The sequence below is a fragment of the Clytia hemisphaerica genome, unplaced genomic scaffold, assembly GCF_902728285.1.
Source record: "Clytia hemisphaerica strain Z4C2 unplaced genomic scaffold, Clytia hemisphaerica genome assembly, whole genome shotgun sequence".
Taxonomy (NCBI): domain Eukaryota; kingdom Metazoa; phylum Cnidaria; class Hydrozoa; order Leptothecata; family Clytiidae; genus Clytia; species Clytia hemisphaerica.
The window spans coordinates 1,401,910-1,423,317 of record NW_027104548.1 but is presented as its reverse complement, the minus strand read 5'-3'; the positions used below and the strand labels follow the sequence as shown (position 1 = coordinate 1,423,317).

At 36.1% G+C, this 21,408-nt stretch overlaps 1 protein-coding gene across 2 annotated transcripts in view; it reads left to right on the top strand.

Annotated features, from left to right (window-relative positions):
- Positions 1–21,408, top strand: part of LOC136822784 (neuron navigator 2-like) — a 72,155-nt gene that overhangs the window by 20,337 nt on the left and 30,410 nt on the right. The window contains exon 3 of one of the 2 annotated variants that reach the window (XM_067079067.1): positions 18,438–18,681. The exons of the other annotated variant lie outside the window; for it this stretch is intronic. The gene's annotated coding sequence lies outside the window, so the exon portion shown is untranslated. The remainder of the gene's footprint in view (positions 1–18,437; positions 18,682–21,408) is intronic. 2 annotated transcript variants of the gene reach the window in all.

Here is a 21,408-nt window from a genome sequence, read left to right as displayed (position 1 = left end):
ACTCACACTTCATAAGCGATTTTATCTTTCTCATGGGCGACCATGTTTATTTTAAAAGACGTTGGACTTTGTATCGTTCTATCGTGGGTATATGTTTACTATAGCTTACAACCAACTTGTAAATGTGTTTTTGTTGGATGTATTTAATTTAAATTATCTCATAAAAAATTCTTCATTTCATGAATTCTGAAATTTGCGTAAAGATACTCAACTTTATCGTTTATTTAATAATAAGTAAACAGGGAGTTGCGATTTTTTTTTTGTTTCCTTCATTTCGCCTCCTCAAAGGGCAGAGCTCTGAATAAGGCCGTGGTGGTGACAGCTTGAATTCTGAGTTTTACGAGATGCAGTAGAATATTGACTGCTTTGTACGAGACACACTGTATATTCACTTTCGCTTTTAGTTCTTTCTTTTTTTTTATGTAACGCTTTATCAAATTCGTTGGCCATCAATAATAAATGAAGCCCCTTACGGGCCCCTTAGCATGAGCTTAATTTATCACCAATAAAAATAACAACAGAGAAAGTATATTATACACTGTTGTAACTTTGTAATTTTTCATTATTCATTATTTTTTATTACATTGGGTTCATATTATCATTTTCAATCTTTTTCTTCTATCCATCTTTATCAAGCTTTTTCCCTTGTCACAATATATGTAATGGGACAAATTGTAGGCTTTTTAAAGGACCTTTTTTTGCAACTCTTTCCACTGTTTATGAAACGACCTCACTTTTAACGTCAAATACAGGGACAACATATCAGATGGGATGGAATAGTTTGAATTGGGCTGAGATTATTTAAGGATTCGATTTTTGTCAAAGTTGCTTTTTTCTTAAGAACATGCTGGCAATTAGGCTGCACACATCCCCTCTGATAAGTTTTGATAAGTTTTGATATATCAAAACTAATTTGGGGATGCATGCAGCCTAGCTGGCAATGGCTATACCTAGCTTTCTGTCTGTCTGTTTATCTACACACGTTATCTTTACTTTACCTTGTTAAAAAAGAGAATATTGGAATTTTATAAATTTTATAAAGTATTTTTCCTACCCTTAGGAATACTTAAACATTTTTAACAACATGTAAACAAAAATTGGGCGGGGTTCATGTAAGGTCAAATTTGCAAGAGTTCGATCTTTTGTAAAACAAAGTTTGTCATGTCAGCTATAATTAAATAGACATACAAGAATTTTCATGCACATGTGTAAATTATGATTTTTTTATATTATATCTTTCGCTTTTTTGTGTACAATGTAAGATAAATGTAACAAATATCTCAAATTTCGATTTTGTTCAATCGTCAAAACAATTTTTGTCAGCAAATTTGACTTATTCATTCATTGGTTATTTTGTCAGTTTTGACCAAACTGGAAGTTCTAGTTCTGTTGGAAAGGTATTATGAATGGCAAATAAGGGGAGATTGAGGGAATCTCAAAAGTTTGTCTATTAAAGTTTGTATCGCTTAATGGGAGGCATGCGATGTTACTTTGGGTGCCTAAATTTCGGGTGGAATTTACAAGAAATTTGGTATTTTTGTGTTGGCGGTATAAAACTTGTGTGTACAGCCTTAATTGAAGTAAACGTTGTATTTTTTGGATTATCACTTAGACAATTTTCAGAAATGTTGTTTTCCTTATTATTGTTACACGTTTTTTTTTTATAAGAACAAACTATATAAGAACATAAGGCTTCGAGGCCCAAAAATTTAAGAACATTATAAGAACACTCTAAGGCTTTAGAGACTTAAAAACATGCATTTTGTTAAGAAATTACTACTTCAAAATGTCATCATAATTTCTCTTTTCTTATACTTGGACAATAAAACATTCTCAGGCTCATAGAGATGTATACCGCCGAGATGAAATAGACACAAGTGATAAACTTATCTTGGTAATTGTATGCGATGCTTATCGGTCTTTTCTAATTTGTCGAGTCTTGGTCCACAGCTTGTACTAACTACACGTTTTATTTTTTGTCAAAACCCAGTTTATAAGAACATTGAGGCTGTAATTCGTCGAAAAATTAAGAACATCGTAAGAACATGCCCAGCCTCAGTTTGGAAAAAAATGACAAGAAACTACAATTTTTTCCTCTTTTCAGTTTTAACCGAACTTAGGGATGGATTTTCTAAAATCGAGAGTTAAATATTGTCCTAATTTTACCAATTTTAAGTGCTCTTTATTTTGCATGATATTGTCGATTTAGAGTAGTCTGAAAAATGTATTTAGGGACATTTTAGGCTGAAAACTACCAAAAAAATAAGCACATCCAGGCTCAGCCAAATTTTAGGTGTTTTAATAAAAAAAACGTGTAATAGATACTTTGAGAAAACATTGATATGATGGTTCTATTGTTGCTTTTCATCAACAATGAATTTGTTTTTGGCAGAGTAGATTTTAGGCTTACAATGGAAAATATTAAACATATGCATCGAACATTGTAGAAAGGATAAGTTTGTTTAGAGTTGTTTTAATAAAAACATCCAATATTCTTGAAGGCTTAGGATGTTCTTAATTTTCTGAGTTTGAAGCCTAAAAATGTTCTTAACATGTTCTTATTTTCAACACTTTGTGAGTATCTTTGTCCATTTTCCTAAGAAAGTGGTTCTTTTAGAGTCCGCAAAACCTAAAAATATTCCTACTTGTTCTTAATATTTTGGCCATTAAAACCTTATGTTCTTTTATAGTTTGTTGGACCTACCCCGGTGGGGTGGAGGTCCTATAAATTAACCTTCGTTCGTCCGTCCGTTCGTCCGTTCGTCTGTTACCAACTTTTCTCAGGATTGAATCATAGGAATCTTTTGATTTTTGGTACAAAGGTGTAAAATGGTGTTGGCCAAAATGTGACGGAGCCCGATTTTCGAAAAAAAATTTTGGGGGGTAAATTTGGGCCAAAAAACGGCTAAAAAACGGGTTTTTTGGACTTTGTGGAAAATTGGATCATTAATTTTTTCTGATTTTTTGCATGAAAGTAGGGTACCATCATAGGTAAAAGATGGCTCAAGTAGATTTTTGCAAAAAAATTTTGTTGGCTCAAAAAACGCATATTTATCTATAAGAATTACTATTAATAAGCATAGATCAATGTTTTTAGCCATATTATTATTATTATTTTTATTAGTTTTTTTTTAAGATGGAAATGTCACGGTGGAGGGATTGGGTTTTCTAAAAACACTTATTATTTTTTTGGCTGAAACCGAATCTTTATCTATAAGAATCACTATTTATAAGCATAGATCAATGTTCTTAGCCAAATTATTATTTTTATTATTATTATGATTTCTAAAAGGAGAAAATGTCACGGTAGAGTGCGATGGTTTGAGTTTTCTGTAAACCTTATTTATTAAGCTGTGCATTTTTCTGATAGTGGATTGTTTTTATAAAGAAAAGCGTTTAATACCTTTTTTTATTTCTTTTTCAAAAGTATTTTTCAATTGTGTTGATAGTTTCTCCCAATAGATATGATTTCATTTTTCTTTATTTTTTTGTATTTTGACCAGTTATGTCTTATGTGTTTCATTGTTTCAATGTTCTTTGATTAGTTTGATAGGTCGTTGGTTTGATAACCAGGTAGGTCCATAAAAGTATCACTTGTTCTTATAAAAAATGAGTAAGCCAAGTGGATATAATGTATGATAGTGTTTGTATTCTTGAGAATAGAAGATTGGGTATATTCCTTTTCAAGAAGTGGGACATAATTATTTCAGATGACAACATGCCTAAGAAATTTAGAAGAACTCTAAAGAATGCGGTAAAGGAAATTTTTTATGTGTTTGAGAGTCCACACAAGCCAAATTATTTGTCGATATAATTTAAGGATCAAGTGTTAATTGATTGACGATTTGCAGCAACGTGAAATATTTAAGTTTAAATTTGTTTAACAAATGATTATCACTCATATGAAAATTGTGAAGAAATCTCACTGTCACACGCTAGAATTCTTCTAAAATTTTCTGTTTAATAACATTAAGGATTAAGATATTACTTCTGAACTGCACTAGGTCTCCTGCAAAAGATTATGTATTTTTTCTACAAACAAACTATCGATGTCAAACAACTTGTCCTCTTTAACATCGTATTGACCTCTTTAAGCGTTAACTTCAAATTTACGTACAGCTCCTCTCAGATCTTGCCGATATATAAGTAAGGATAAATTTTTTTGGAAAATTCAAGACAAACCAAGATGGCTCCCCTGAGATTTAGGGTGTACCCCTCCCCCCCCCGAAGTTTTTTTTTTTGCTATATCGCTTCGCCAGTCTCTTTTCCCGGGAATACAACGGTTTGTAGCGCTTTTTTGGTGATACATAAAATCTGTGCAAGTATGATTTGATCATTGACGCAAATTAGATCAATACTTTGAAAGAGAGATCATTTTCAATAATTTGATATAATAGATCATTAGACATTAATGACCTTAATGATAATGGAATTTCTTGGCAAAGTTTATTTTAAATAACGACTGATTATGCTATCATATTGCACAAAATTCATTTCTGTCCATTATTGGTTTTCTACGTGGGAAATTAAAGGTGTTGAAATTGGCATTGAATTCTATATGCAGCTTTGAGGAGGTTCTCTTTGTTTTTAGCTTTGAGAATGTCAAAAAGGTCGGCTCCGTAAGGTGTCACGAATTTGGTAACTTGAGAAAAAAGAGGTATCCTTTTTGTCCGGTGTTTGTTCATTTCGACATTATAATCCTCCTTTTTCTCACGTTGCAACTAATGGAAAGAATATTAGGAGGGGCCTTAGCAGGTCGGCTTTATAAGGCTTGCAGTGGCTGATCTGCATTAGTCTGAATCGCAGACCTCTACAAAAACCCATGTAGTATAGGTCTGCTTAATGATCTACAAATCGCTTTCCGGTTCGCAAAGGAAATCTTGGCGAGTTAATAATTTGATTGACATTGATGTGTACGCAAAAACGATCGTTTCGAACGTTTTCAATGGAATGTTTACATTCGAAATTCGAATCCCAGACCAGAAAAACAAAACAGAAAAAAGATAAAAAACAATCTGATGCGCGCATTATGTACAGTCTGTAGATTTTTTTTGACTTTTGCTTTTATAAGATATCTGGTCTGTAAATTATCAAAACTTTTCCATCAGCTCTTCGGTCGAAGCTCAAAAAATACAAATATGAACACAAAAGTGAAAGAAAACAACCAGAAACACTTCAAACTCTTCAAAGAATTGAAGCTAAGTACCTGAAAAGATACAAAGGCCACACAGTATTAAAAAGTGAAATACCAAAGCTGAAGAAAAGTTCTTTGTTTGTTTTAATATTTAAAGGCCCTTGTTAGTCTTGTTGAAGGAACAACAACACTCCCTTTTGTAGAATCATAAAGAACTAATGTCAGAAATATTCAATAGATATGACCCCAAAAATGTACTGTATATACATAACTAGAATACCTTGAAATAATCTGCAACAGATCTGTAGAACTGACGAAACAATTATCTGGAGCCAAAGTGATCAACGAATCCAGTGGGGTAAAAAATTATACACTCATACAAGTCCAAATTCAAGCATCAAAATGTAGTATTATGAAGCAAAATTTTGTTGGTGCACACAGAAGATACATCAGGGCACTTAAATTCAATAAATCTAATTTCTCATCTTTTACAAAATCTCCACATTAAACAAGAAAGGAGGAAGAAAAACAAGCAAACTTCCTTCCGCCTACTTTTTTTTCGAAATTCAAATATATTTTCCAATCTATGATTTGGTGCCTCACAGAAAATTGAAACATTACGTAATGTTATATTTGTAGAAACTCGCCAGCTAAAAATGTCTTTAGCCGTATATCGGCTAAAGGCGGCAAATCTCTGGACAAAGGAAATATAGCTTATTAAGCATCCTCTATAAGGAGCACGAATCCGTTAGTGGATGCCAGCAGCCTAGATCTGCATTGGATCCAAAATTCATGACAGGGAGGAGTATTTTACTCATACTTTATTTATGGATAACAACCTTTTCTTTTCTTCAAATTTTGAACCTGTTTTCAGATACGCAGCTAAGGTATGAAAATACCTTATACCTGGTATCTTTGGATTTTGGATATTGTATATTCTAATCACTTCATTGAATCTGTGTACCAATATCACATGCCTACCAATGAAACTTGCTTTGAGTGATCTCAACTTCAGTTGAGCTACAATCTGACAATGTCTTTAAAAACTTTAGGGCAGCCTGGAGACTTCAAAAATGCTTGGATTTGGCTGCAATTTGGCACACTTGTTCCTTGGGTGAATATCTGGGGGTCTACAATTGGGCCTATGAATAATTTGAAGCCACTGAAGTTGAGCCCAGTGCGTCGTGCACGTTTGACTATGTTGTTATCTTCCCTTGCCATAACACTAGTCGGTTGCTTTTAGATTGTAATTTGAAACATGAATCCACCTTCTTCTTGCCGATGAGACACGGAAAAGGATGACTGCATGTCGTCCATTATATATTGCAGCTGAAATGTTTCGGCTGCAGCATTTGAAGTGAAGTGAATCCCTTTAGATTGTGACGTTGTCATTTTTGACAAATTGACAATTGTCTGAAAGAAACGTCAGATATAAAACGATGCCGTGGAACTTTCCGGAAGCTAACTCATCCGTCTCTTTAATGTGTAATTGTAATGATAAAGTTTCACAATATTTTTGTACCCACTATGTTCAGGTTGCTGGAATCTTTGATTTTGACGAATTGATCGTGCTACTTTAAAAGACTTTGTTATGATCCATTCATGTCCAGTACTATGACATTTATCCTCTGGCAGCCAGCTGCACAGTTCGTAAACATCTCTCTTCCTTTTATCTCCATATTATGAAGCCGTCAATCAAAAATTACAACTAACGAAAATAAAAGTGTTAAAACAAATGTCAATCAAACGACATACGACAAAAAGCCGAAAACGAAAGAGAAATCTCGAATCTTTTCATGCCTTTTATGATAATTGTCGTGAAAAAAAGATTTCTGTTGTTAATTGAGTTATCTGAAAAAGGTAGTGTACAGACACTTTTATCTTTTAGTAAAAACAGAAATTGTAAATTACAAAGATGGAATGATGCTGGATGCCCACCAATGTTATATTTGGCGTGGTTTCTGTCATCACATGTAAAAAATCCACATTGGAAAAAACGAATTTACCAACTTGACTGGTTATTCAAAAACGAATTTTTTCATCGAGATAAATGGTTCTACTTCGATATTTACGAAACAAAATACTTATATATGAACGGTAATAAACGAATAAAAAGCTAGACTGTGATGGTAGTATTTCTAATGAGGAGTGTGCTGGTCCTACATTCATGTCATGCTGCCATATTTGGCCCAATATTTAGTTTGATTTTACTTAACAGACTTAACAAAGAAATTAATTTTTCGGGCCTTTCATTAATTAGTGGATGAATTAATTAATTAAATTAGTTGGCTTTTCAATAATTAATTACTCAAATCGAATACATTACACAATTAATACATCACTTAATTGATTGATAAAAATTTGTGATTTTGGATGGATGTGATTTTTTGCTTTTTGCTATGTGTGATATTTGCGTGTTTTAATTCTTTTGTTTCTTTTAAGATTTTTACACGTTTTTGTAGGAACTAAATAAGATCCTTTACATTTGAGCCTAAAAAATATTCTTATTTTTGGCATTTTATGAGTATTTTTATTATGTTATTTACTAAGGATTTACATGCTTTATAGTTTCCCAAGACTCATGTTCTTATATGCTTTGTTCTTTGTAGAAAAAACAACGTGTACAGTATACTACACTACATTCATACATAATCTTTTGATGTGCTTTTAAATTTGTTAAATAGGCGGTCGGTTGATTGGGTTTTTTCTTGCTACCGCTGACGAAAATTAGATAAATAGATTTGTTTTTCTGCACGTGGTGAAAATCGTGAAGATCTTTTTTTGGGTATATTTAATGACAGCTTCCCAATTTTTAACCGAATCCTATCAGCGGTTAAAATATAGATGCCGGTCAGATGGGTTTTATTCACAAGGGGTTAGGTTCTTACTCCTGCGAATATTTTTAGTTTAGAGATTATTTACTTTATCATCAATAGTAGCAAAATTAAGTTGTATTATCTTTTTTATCAATGTAAATACTATGTTACAAAAAAAATTAGTATTGAGATTCTTTATAACAGATTATGCTATGGGTCCTCATCAGAATTTTATTGTTAAGAATTTGAGTCGTGCAACATTACGGTCCTTCTTTCACCCGTGTTAATATATTGTAACATTTATCCTTTAAAAACAGGGCCGATCGAAAATTATTTTTGGCCATGCATTAAAAGAATGATCAATTATAACAATTGAAATTTAACAAGATGACAGCGTAAAAAAATATTCTTTGAATTCCCCGTTCTAATTTCCCAATTATTACACCAATAATATAATAATGAATGAAATAAAATTTTCAACGGCTGAAACTTAAAACGTCGTCATTTTAAATTCAATTGAAAATGAAAAAAACATCTCCAGGTAATCGATCGTTAAGACACATATCAATAACTTAAAATCTTGACCGGATAGGTAAATTTACGGACAGTAAGAACGAAAAGGTTAAATCATTATAGAGCCAAATTTTTGAGAATGTTCACAGCCCTTCTAAATTTTTTGTATCCTGCTCAGCTGCTGCTCACCACGTGTTCCAAGTCAACTCGACAAACATAATAATTACTGATTGACGTCAAAAAAGTTAGCAATCTTCAGAAAGGTGTCAAGATGATAGGAGCAAATCGAAGCAAACAAGTGTAATTGACTTCTATTTTCATTGTTACCTATGTAACAAATATTTTAATTGTTTCGAAAAAAAATTAATTATGCTTGAGGTTAGAAGCAAATATATAACTTATGTCAAAACTTCGGATAATAAATTACAAAAAACAATGAGCCTTTTGTTTAAAAATCAATGCTCGAATTTGAATGTAAAATTTTTTTCATTTTTTCCCATGAAATTTGCTGCTGGCTGCACGAGCAAAACCGTTGGACGGAATCTGCCGTTGGCACGGATTTTGTGGGGTACATATACCTATATACCTATATACCCCATAGCACCACGTGCCAAAATAGCCAGGCCACGTGTGTTATATTTTGTTTTTTTCATTTTTTCCCACGAAATTTGCTGCTGGCTGCACGAGCAAAACTGTTGGACGAAATTTGCCGTTGGCACGGATTTTGTGGGGTACATATACCTATATACCTATATACCCCATAGCACCACGTGCCAAAATAGCCAGGCCACGTGTGTTATATTTTGTTTTTTTCATTTTTTCCCACGAAATTTGCTGCTGGCTGCACGAGCAAAACTGTTGGACGAAATTTGCCGTTGGCACGGATTTCGTGGGGTACATATACCTATATACCTATACACCCCATAGCACCACGTGCCAAAATAGCCAGTCCACGTGTGTTATATCTTGTTTTTTTTTATTTTTTTCCCACGAAATTTGCTGCTGGCTGCACGAGCAAAACTGTTGGACGAAATTTGCCGTTGGCACGGATTTCGTGGGGTACATATACCTATATACCTATACACCCCATAGCACCACGTGCAAAAATAGCCAGGCCACGTGTGTTATATTTCGCTCTTTTTTTTCCACGAAATTTGCTGCTGGCTGCACGAGCAAAACCGTTGGACGAAATCTGCCGTTGGCACGGATTTCGTGGGTACATATACCTATATACCTATATACCCCATAGCACTATATGCCTATATACCTCATAGCACCACGTGCCAAAATAGCCAGTCCACGTGTGTTATATCTTGTTTTTTTTTATTTTTTTCCCACGAAATTTGCTGCTGGCTGCACGAGCAAAACTGTTGGACGAAATTTGCCGTTGGCACGGATTTCGTGGGGTACATATACCTATATACCTATATACCCCATAGCACTATATGCCTATATACCACATAGCACCACGTGCCAAAATAGCCAGGCCACGTGTGTTGTATTTTGTTTTTTTCATTTTTTCCCACGAAATTTGCTGCTGGCTGCACGAGCAAAACTGTTGGACGAAATCTGCCGTTGGCATGGATTTCGTGGGGTACATATACCTATATACCTATATACCCCATAGCACCACGTGCCAAAATAGCCAGGACACGTGTGTTATATTTTGTTTTTTTCATTTTTTCCCACGAAATTTGCTGCTGGCTGCACGAGCAAAACTGTTGGACAAAATTTGCCGTTGGCACGGATTTCGTGGGGTACATATACCTATATACCTATACACCCCATAGCACCACGTGCAAAAATAGCCAGGCCACGTGTGTTATATTTCGCTCTTTTTTTTCCACGAAATTTGCTGCTGGCTGCACGAGCAAAACCGTTGGACGAAATCTGCCGTTGGCACGGATTTCGTGGGTACATATACCTATATACCTATATAACCCATAGCACTATATGCCTATATACCCCATAGCACCACGTGCCAAAATAGCCAGTCCACGTGTGTTATATCTTGTTTTTTTTATTTTTTCCCACGAAATTTGCTGCTGGCTGCACGAGCAAAACTGTTGGACGAAATCTGCCGTTGGCACGGATTTCGTGGGTACATATACCTATATACCTATATACCCCATAGCACTATATGCCTATATACCCCATAGCACCACGTGCCAAAATAGCCAGTCCACGTGTGTTATATCTTGTCTTTTTTTATTTTTTCCCACGAAATTTGCTGCTGGCTGCACGAGCAAAACTGTTGGACGAAATTTGCCGTTGGCACGGATTTCGTGGGGTACATATACCTATATACCTATACACCCCATAGCACCACGTGCAAAAATAGCCAGGCCACGTGTGTTATATTTCGCTCTTTTTTTTTCCACGAAATTTGCTGCTGGCTGCACGAGCAAAACCGTTGGACGAAATCTGCCGTTGGCACGGATTTCGTGGGTACATATACCTATATACCTATATACCCCATAGCACTATATGCCTATATACCCCATAGCACCACGTGCCAAAATAGCCAGTCCAAGTGTGTTATATCTTGTTTTTTTTTATTTTTTCCCACGAAATTTGCTGCTGGCTGCACGAGCAAAACTGTTGGACGAAATCTGCCGTTGGCACGGATTTCGTGGGTACATATACCTATATACCTATATACCCCATAGCATTATATGCCTATATACCCCATAGCACCACGTGCCAAAATAGCCAGGCCACGTGTGTTATATTTTGTTTTTTTCATTTTTTCCCACGAAATTTGCAGCTGGCTGCACGAGCAAAACTGTTGGACGAAATCTGCCGTTGGCACGGATTTCGTGGGTACATATACCTATATACCCCATAGCACTATATGCCTATATACCCCATAGCACTATATGCCTATATACCCCATAGCACCACGTGCCAAAATAGCCAGGCCACGTGTGTTATATCTTTTTTTTTATTTTTTTCCCACGAAATTTGCTGCTGGCTGCACGAGCAAAACTGTTGGACGAAATCTGCCGTTGGCACGGATTTCGTGGGTACATATACCTATATACCTATATACCCCATAGCACTATATGCCTATATACCCCATAGCACCACGTGCCAAAATAGCCAGGCCACGTGTGTTATATTTTGTTTTTTTCATTTTTTCCCACGAAATTTGCTGCTGGCTGCACGAGCAAAACTGTTGGACGAAATCTGCCGTTGGCACGGATTTCGTGGGGTACATATACCTATATACCTATATACCCCATAGCACCACGTGCCAAAATAGCCAGGACACGTGTGTTATATTTCGTTCTTTTTTTCACGAAATTTGCTGCTGGCTGCACACGAGCAAAACTGTTGGACGAAATCTGCCGTTGGCACGGATTTCGTGGTACATATACCTATATACCTATATACCCCATAGCATTATATGCCTATATACCCCATAGCACCACGTGCCAAAATAGCCAGGCCACGTGTGTTATATTTGTTTTTTTTCATTTTTTCCCACGAAATTTGCAGCTGGCTGCACGAGCAAAACTGTTGGACGAAATCTGCCGTTGGCACGGATTTCGTGGGTACATATACCTATATACCCCATAGCACTATATGCCTATATACCCCATAGCATTATATGCCTATATACCCCATAGCACCACGTGCCAAAATAGCCAGGCCACGTGTGTTATATTTTGTTTTTTTCATTTTTTCCCACGAAATTTGCAGCTGGCTGCACGAGCAAAACTGTTGGACGAAATCTGCCGTTGGCACGGATTTCGTGGGTACATATACCTATATACCCCATAGCACTATATGCCTATATACCCCATAGCACCACGTGCAAAAATAGCCAGGCCACGTGTGTTAAATTTCGCTCTTTTTTTTCCACGAAATTTGCTGCTGGCTGCACGAGCAAAACCGTTGGACGAAATCTGCCGTTGGCACGGATTTCGTGGGTACATATACCTATATACCTATATACCCCATAGCACTATATGCCTATATACCCCATAGCACCACGTGCCAAAATAGCCAGGCCACGTGTGTTATATCTTTTTTTTTATTTTTTCCCACGAAATTCACGAGCAAAACCGTTGGACGAAATCTGCCGTTGGCACGGATTTCGTGGGTACATATACCTATATACCTATATACCCCATAGCACTATATGCTTATATACCCCATAGCACCACGTGCCAAAATAGCCAGGCCACGGTGTTATATTTTGTTTTTTTCATTTTTTCCCACGAAATTTGCTGCTGGCTGCACGAGCAAAACTGTTGGACGAAATCTGCCGTTGGCACGGATTTCGTGGGGTACATATACCTATATACCTATATACCCCATAGCACCACGTGCCAAAATAGCCAGGACACGTGTGTTATATTTCGTTCTTTTATTTCACGAAATTTGCTGCTGGCTGCACGAGCAAAACTGTTGGACGAAATCTGCCGTTGGCACGGATTTCGTGGGTACATATACCTATATACCTATATACCCATAGCACTATATGCCTATATACCCATAGCACCAGTGCCAAAATAGCCAGGCCACGTGTGTTATATTTTGTTTTTTTCATTTTTTCCCACGAAATTTGCTGCTGGCTGCACGAGCAAAACTGTTGGACGAAATCTGCCGTTGGCACGGATTTCGTGGGTACATATACCTATATACCTATATACCCCATAGCACTATATGCCTATATACCCCATAGCACCACGTGCCAAAATAGCCAGGCCACGTGTGTTATATTTTGTTTTTTTCATTTTTCCCACGAAATTTGCTGCTGGCTGCACGAGCAAAACTGTTGGACGAAATCTGCCGTTGGCACGGATTTCGTGGGTACATATACCTATATACCCCATAGCACACTAATGCCTATATACCCCATAGCACCACGTGCCAAAATAGCCAGGCCACGTGTGTTATATTTCGTTCTTTTTTTTCATGAAATTTGCTGCTGGCTGCACGAGCAAAACGGAAAAAACTCTTGTATAGTGATCATTCCAACATTTTAAATCTTCCGGGGGTTTTGTTGTTTGGAATTGCTTAGGTAATGGTTGCTAGTAACGGCTTGTCACTGTGCCGGGTGCATACTCGGCGCCTTGGGCCCCGCAGGGTTGCTAGTAACGGCTCGAATTTCAGTCAGGTTAAATAAAGGGCAATTTTGCCCATATGATAATAACATTACCCCCTCTTTTTTGTCATTCTATAAGTATTTCCAAATTTTGTGATTTGATGTGCCAGTATGTGTTATATTTCGTTCTATTTTTCACGAAATTTGCTGCTGGCTGCACGAGCAAAACCGTTGGACGAAGTCTGCCGTTGGCACGGATTTCGTGGGGTATATATACCTATATACCTATATATACCACATAGCACCACGTGCCAAAATAGCCAGGCCACGTGTGTTAAATTTCGCTCTTTTTTTTCCACGAAATTTGCTGCTGGCTGCACGAGCAAAACCGTTGGACGAAATCTGCCGTTGGCACGGATTTCGTGGGTACATATACCTATATACCTATATACCCCATAGCACTATATGCCTATATACCCCATAGCACCACGTGCCAAAATAGCCAGGCCACGTGTGTTATATCTTTTTTTTTATTTTTTCCCACGAAATTTGCTGCTGGCTGCACGAGCAAAACTGTTGGACGAAATCTGCCGTTGGCACGGATTTCGTGGGTACATATACCTATATACCTATATACCCCATAGCATTATATGCCTATATACCCCATAGCACCACGTGCCAAAATAGCCAGGCCACGTGTGTTATATTTTGTTTTTTTCATTTTTTCCCACGAAATTTGCTGCTGGCTGCACGAGCAAAACTGTTGGACGAAATTTGCCGTTGGCACGGATTTCGTGGGGTACATATACCTATATACCTATATAACCCATAGCACTATATGCCTATATACCCCATAGCACCACGTGCCAAAATAGCCAGTCCACGTGTGTTATATCTTGTTTTTTTTATTTTTTCCCACGAAATTTGCTGCTGGCTGCACGAGCAAAACTGTTGGACGAAATCTGCCGTTGGCACGGATTTCGTGGGTACATATACCTATATACCCCATAGCACTATATGCCTATATACCCCATAGCACCACGTGCCAAAATAGCCAGGCCACGTGTGTTATATCTTGTCTTTTTTTATTTTTTCCCACGAAATTTGCTGCTGGCTGCACGAGCAAAACTGTTGGACGAAATTTGCCGTTGGCACGGATTTCGTGGGGTACATATACCTATATACCTATACACCCCATAGCACCACGTGCAAAAATAGCCAGGCCACGTGTGTTATATTTCGCTCTTTTTTTTCCACGAAATTTGCTGCTGGCTGCACGAGCAAAACGGAATGAACTCTTGTATAGTGATCATTCCGACATTTTAAATCTTCCGGGGGTTTTGTTGTTTGGAATTGCTTAGGTAATGGTTGCTAGTAACGGCTTGTCACTGTGCCGGGTGCATACTCGGCGCCTTGGGCCCCGCAGGGCTGCTAGTAACGGCTCGAATTTCAGTCAGGTTAAAAAAGGGGCAATTTTGCCCATATTATAATAACATTACCCTCGTCTTTTTTGTCATTCTATAAGTATTTCCAAATTTTTGATTTGATGTGCCAGTGTGGCTCAACGGATAGCGAGCTGGGATTCTGATCAGAAACGTGTGTTATATTTCGGTCGTTTTTTCACGGAGTTTCCATCTGTAAGTTGTCTTAAGGAGGTGTTTATTGATATAATTTTGTTTTTAAAACTAAGTCTGAGATCATATTATAGAGATAATAGGTGGGATGGTGTGCTGCCATAATTTATCTTTGTGAGTGTTTATCGAGAATTTGTCGTTTTTCCGAGAATTTTACCGAGAACGACTTTCAACTTCGTTATTAACGTTATATTAACATAACCATTTATAAAATTGCATTTCAAAACTAAGTCTGAGATCACATTATGGAGATAACTTGTGTGGGATACTGCCGCTGGCTGCCAGCTGTAATATGTCATAGTACTGGACATAACTCTTATGATCCAGTTGGAAATCGATCCTACAACATAACTTACGATGGCCGAATGCTCTAGAAACTAAAAAGAGATGAAAGGTTACTTTCGAACGAAACGAATCTTGTTATCACTACTGAACAAGATTTCTCTCAAGTCCATATTTCATTTGACAGTCAACTTTATGGTTCCACTGTAGTGGAAGTTCTGTTGAATGAGTGCAACAACGCTGTGTCACAGACCCGTCGAGATCCCGCCAGGGGGTACAGTCCCAGTTTACTAACCCATAGCCGGTTGATGGTGTCTAATTTTGAATCTCAAGAAAAAGATAGTACCCGGTACTAAATTTGGGGGTGCGGGTTGGTATATCACTTATTTCAAGCTAGTACCTGGTACTGGATTCTGGTATTTGATGAGTAAACTGGGTATTTTTTCAGGATTAAGGGCTCTGACCATAGTCGGAAAATTGATTTTAGTATTTGAACATAAAAGTTATATTTTAGGTTCTTTAACACTTTTAACAAAGAATTGCCTTTATAAATTGCTTTTTAATCAAATCCCTTAAGAGTAATTAAGAATTTAATTGCAAAAATGACGTTATGAACTTTCAAAAGACGTTGATAATATGTTGCATCACCTTCTTTTATAAAAAGTGCTAAGCTTTAATGGGTAATTAACCTTTTTCTTTCGAACTTTTTTCAAACTGTCCGCAAAGAATTGAACTATTTTAAATTTTGCGGAAAATCTTTCTAAAAAGATGTGTCAAAAGTTGTGACTGTTTTTTTAAGCAAAATCCAGATGAAAAATTGATGAAAAACCACTATTTTGAAGATTTGGAGACAAAGAAGCATTTACAAAAATTTTCCGAAAAGTTTTAGTTCGATAAAAGATGCACCATCTAACGCAAAAATCTTTTCAAAATGTTTTTTCTTCACCGAAACCAACCTCTTCAAAGTTGAAATACTCTTCTTCTCAAAAGTCTTCATTTTCTTCTTCATCAAATTTTTTCATTGCGATTCTTAAATTTTCAGACTCAAGGATAATTGGCCTAACAGAAAATGTATAACATGCCACGGTTTTGTGGGCTACATTAAGTAGAACTTTATATTTTGTAAGTGGCAAATATTAAAAAATCACTATGGTCAGAGCCCTTAATGTATAGCCATAACTTCCGTGGTAACCGGTTTCTAAATAGGGGATAGGGGTCCTTTTTTCCTCAAAAAGAGTTATTGTCGGGTACTAAGAACGGGGTGGTGGTTCCTAAGATAAATTTTCCTCAAATCAGGGTTAGTACCCTATGGGTTAGTACCATGCGGCTGTACCACCTAAGATCCGAGAAAAATCCTATGATCTGAATCCCGTTTGTAAATTATTGATTGACAGGGTCCCACAGCGAGACAGGGGTGTAATGTAGTGTTATTTGTGAAGCCCATCATGCGGAGAGAGGTTGAGTGGAATGTGTATGTGTGTAATTATATTCCTTTAAAAGGTCAAAAACTAATACCACAGTACAAAACAAAGTTAACGAGATTTTTCATTTTTTGATACCCATCAAATCCAATATATTGGTGGATTCCGTTTTCCGTTAAATTAATTAGCAGACAGGAAATCTAAACTCACTCTGCGGAGGAGTTCCCTTCATCCAATTCATGTTACTTTAATGCACCATAAATAGGTTAGACTCTCCTTCGCTCGTTCATCATTTTTATTGATCCGTCTATTTGAACAAGGTGACGTGCTGGAAGTAATTTCCTGAAGTCGTTACTTCTTTTTCCTGCCCTCCTTTTAAGTTTTCTCATTACACTTCTTACAATCAAAGTGTATCAGTTCAAAATTCTTCTTTTTCTCTGTGCGCTGGAATTTACGTTTTGTTTGTAGACAATATCATACCGTTGTCTTTAGTATTAGCGTGGTATGGTTGAATATATGGAATTTTGCTGTGTTTTTTTGGGCTAGTGTCCTCAATCAGATATACATAATATACAAGGTACTTGGTGATATGGTCGGAAAATTTGATAAAAATGACATTAACTCAAAGTTAAACCATTAAGTTTAATATCCGAAAGGCTAGAAAGGGAGTGAACATTGAGTTTCAAATGCGAAGGGCTAGAGGCGAGACTCCTGGATGGGAAATGAAACCACTTATTTCCCATCCAGAACGCCTGCCCGGGTTAAAGTTTCTCCTCTAGCCCTTCGGGCTTGAAACTCAATGGGAGTAAAGCGACCAAGACGGCGGATGGGATCTAGTGGTTTCTCTGCTTTCAAGTGATAAACGGTTAAATCTCGGAAGAATTTTGAATCTTTTTCCGCGCAATGCATTATTAAAAGTATTAACATGGATCCTCATACAATGAATGTATTGTGCCTTATGATGGAAAAGTAGCAAAAGAAAACCCTGTCTGTTTAGAGCTTTCCTTTTCTAAAGAAAAAGATTTTGTTCGACTGGTTCAATTGGTATGACATTGCATTGAAGGAATGTGCTTTTTTAAATACACGCCTGTCAAAATTCTTTAGTTGATTGAATTTCATGTTTTCGTAAGAACATCTTGTTGTCTGACTTTTATTCTTCGTCTGAAACTTTTTTGGATAATTCCTCCTACCGATAAATCTCACTCTTAAAACTTATTCCCTTCGACAACCGTCTTTTTGTTGAGGTAGACATTGGGGATAAATGTAATAGGAAGGGAGCCTTTTCAATGCCCCGTAACCATTATCTAGCCATTGGTTTCGGCTGCAGTATATACTTTATATGAACCTATCACGGTGAAACTTTTTGTAAGAAATCCATCACACAGCAAAAATTTTCTTATAAAAGCTTGTAAAAGATAGAGGAGCGTTTGAAATATCGGAAACAAATTAATGAGTTTGGGGAATATTGAAAATAATCGCTTGTTGGTATCATTAATTCTGTTTTAATGACCCCTGTATAATTAACTCTCTTGGATTCAAGAAAGAAAACTGACGAATCACTTATTGTTCTATTCTGTTTAGATTGAACAACCAGAGAAAAATGAGGAACGCGTTTGTTTTAACGAGACCCATAATGTGATGGTATTGATCGATCATTTATGAATATCAAACGAAATATTTTGTTCATGGTTCAGAAATATATTTTGGTAGAAGATTTTGAATAACGAAGAAGACGATTTTGCTTTCGATTTGTAACGATGGCTGCAATCTTTTACTGAGACTTGTCTCATCTTCCGTGAAAAAAACATTGAATTGATTTTCAAAGGTAAGCTTCTTTACATGTTGACTCTTCCATTTTGTTCCGGAAAAAATGGTTTGGGTGAATTGAACTTTATCTTTGCTTGAACTTTTTTCATAATTTTGAGACAATACGAGCAATAATGTCTTTGAGATAGATCTTGGGCATTTTTTTGTCCGTTTTACCACCCTAAAACCGTCCCAGTCTTTTTTTCCACCTAAAGACAATAGAAAAAAGTGTAAAAAAAGGATTGGATCGAGTTTAGGGTGGTAAATTAAATAATAGAGTGACACGCGCCTGAAAAGGTGTATTTAGAGACAGTACGACAATCTTTCAAGAAATATATTGAGAATTCCGGTTATTTTGACGTTTTTCGAGATTTAAAGTTCAGGCGAAAAAGTAGAGTTTGGGCTATCTCTTTAACTTAATCGAATATTTCAATTTGGGAGGGGTTGGCAGACTTCCAGGCTATATTCTGAGCCTTACTGGACCATTTTTGAACTTTTGGATCCTCAGATCCTAAGGTCCTAAGTATTAAGTCTAGCGTTAAAACTCAGAGTTAAAACTCTACCCTTCGTACCTTCTTTAGAGCACTTACAAATTGATTGTGGTTTCAAAACTTCCTGGGGAATTTCCCATTAGTCTCAAATAATTCTTGAAGGATTGGAGCAAAAAATGTCTGTGAGTACAGAGTAAGGTTCAGAAGTTTTGTATAAGATTGTATACTTAAAAAAACTCGAAAACATAAGTGGCGAGAGTGAGCTTTATCGTGTACGCAAAGGGTTGTTTTCACTGGTTTTGTCTTTTTCGTAACTATTAACTTAGATAAAAACACTGAAAACTTGTAAGCTAGTGTCAGAATCTATTCTTGAAAAGATTACAAATCCTTTACGTAAGAGAGCTTCATGTATCGCCAAAATTTGCTATGAATGTTTTTAATCAATTTATTTGATAAAGATGAACCCAACTTTTAGAATGAAAAGTGTAATTCTTTGAATTATCACCATCTAGTTGAAAAGTTTACCAGATCTCGTTAGCAAGGCTGCTAAATTTCACCAGTAAGATCAACCAAAATAGTGATGACCCCAGTTAAGAATGGTCATTAATTTATTCGCACTTAAAAGCAGGTTACTCTTATATAAACGACCTTTAGAACAAATCCAATAATGTACAGTTTTTGGTTTTGAAAGATTGGACATCATAACTGGATTATAATTATTAGATGAGGGACATTAAAAATTTGTCTTCTTTCACTCTTCGTGTATGTGTGTAAGTATGTATATCTAGAGTTTTGAGTCATGAGGAAAGTAAGCGTTGAAGTGTTTATGTCTAGTGGGTAGAGTTTCCAAGGTGAAAAATTTGATCAAAATCCTATTTCTGATCATTTATCTTTGACTAAATTGTCGTTTGTCGTTTGTGAGGCTTCTTCTGAATAATCATGACAATCTTCGTTACCTAGAATAATTAAAGAGTTATCGCGACGAGAATTAGGTTGCAGTAGGCGGAGTAATGGTGGAAACAACTTGGGTAGTTTAGTTCTAAAGTACTGATACAAAACTTCCCGACTGATGGATTTTGGAATCAAATCGAATTGTCTGTAAGTAGAACGCTGAAATTGACGTAAACCTTTTCTTGAAATAAAGAAAGTATATTCTTTATAAGAACCAATTAATTTTGGATGAGGCTGGACTGTTATTATTTGTGGATGTTCTTAAAACTTTTCTTATATTCTAAATTACTTTTTGACATATTGATTTGTCAAGGAGGTTAATATCTGCATTTTGTAGCCATTTCTGAAGTCTGAGTCTGGAATTGTTTTTTGTATAAAATTGTTCTTATAAGAAAAAGCTTACTCGTTTACTGCTTTCTTATTGAACTATAGGAATATAGAACGGACATCTTATGCTAAGACTAAAGCGGGAAATAAAAAAGTATAAACATTGTAATACCAACAATGTAATATGAAACTCATAACATTCCAATCCCATCCAATCATTACACACGTTTTTTATAAGAATAAACTATATAAGAACATAAGGCTTCGATGGCCAAAATATTAAGAACACGTTAGTTAAGAACATTTTAAGGCTTTCCGGACCCTAAAACACCTATTTTCTTAGGAAAATGGACAAAAATACTCACAAAGATGAAAATAAGAACATCTTAAGAACATTTTGAGGCTTAGAACTCACAAAGTTAAGAACATCAATAGGTTTCAAAAATTTTTGTTCTTATAAAAAAACGTGTACCGTGTCAAGCAAGATCAAAAATAGTTGTTTTTATTAATTTCCTTCTTTACCCCCATGAATGGAAGTTGTAAGTAAAATTAAAATTTGAAATTGTCTAAACCGATTCTGTACTTTATAATGGGAAATCACTCAATGTATTGAGGGCTTAACTTGTGTCTTCTAAACTCTGATTTTGATCCTTTCTTCTACAAGCTTTGTTTTGTCAAGTTACAGCAGAGATTTGGAAAAAGAGGATAAGAAATGCGCTATTCATCTATTTGAAGCGAGGCTGTAGAATCTTTTGTTTCTATTGAAATGTCTGCGGCCGATCGATTGTTTTCATTCTGAACCAATCAGAGCGCTTGATTCGTTATGCGCACAAGACTAGAAGTACAAACAAAAAATGGCAGCCGTGATTGATATCGAAAGTGAAATAATTTTTTTTTAAATCAGGGATTTTGATATTTTTTATAAGCACTTTTCACTTTGAACGTAGTGTTTCTCAAGCCTTCGTCGTTGTGCTTGA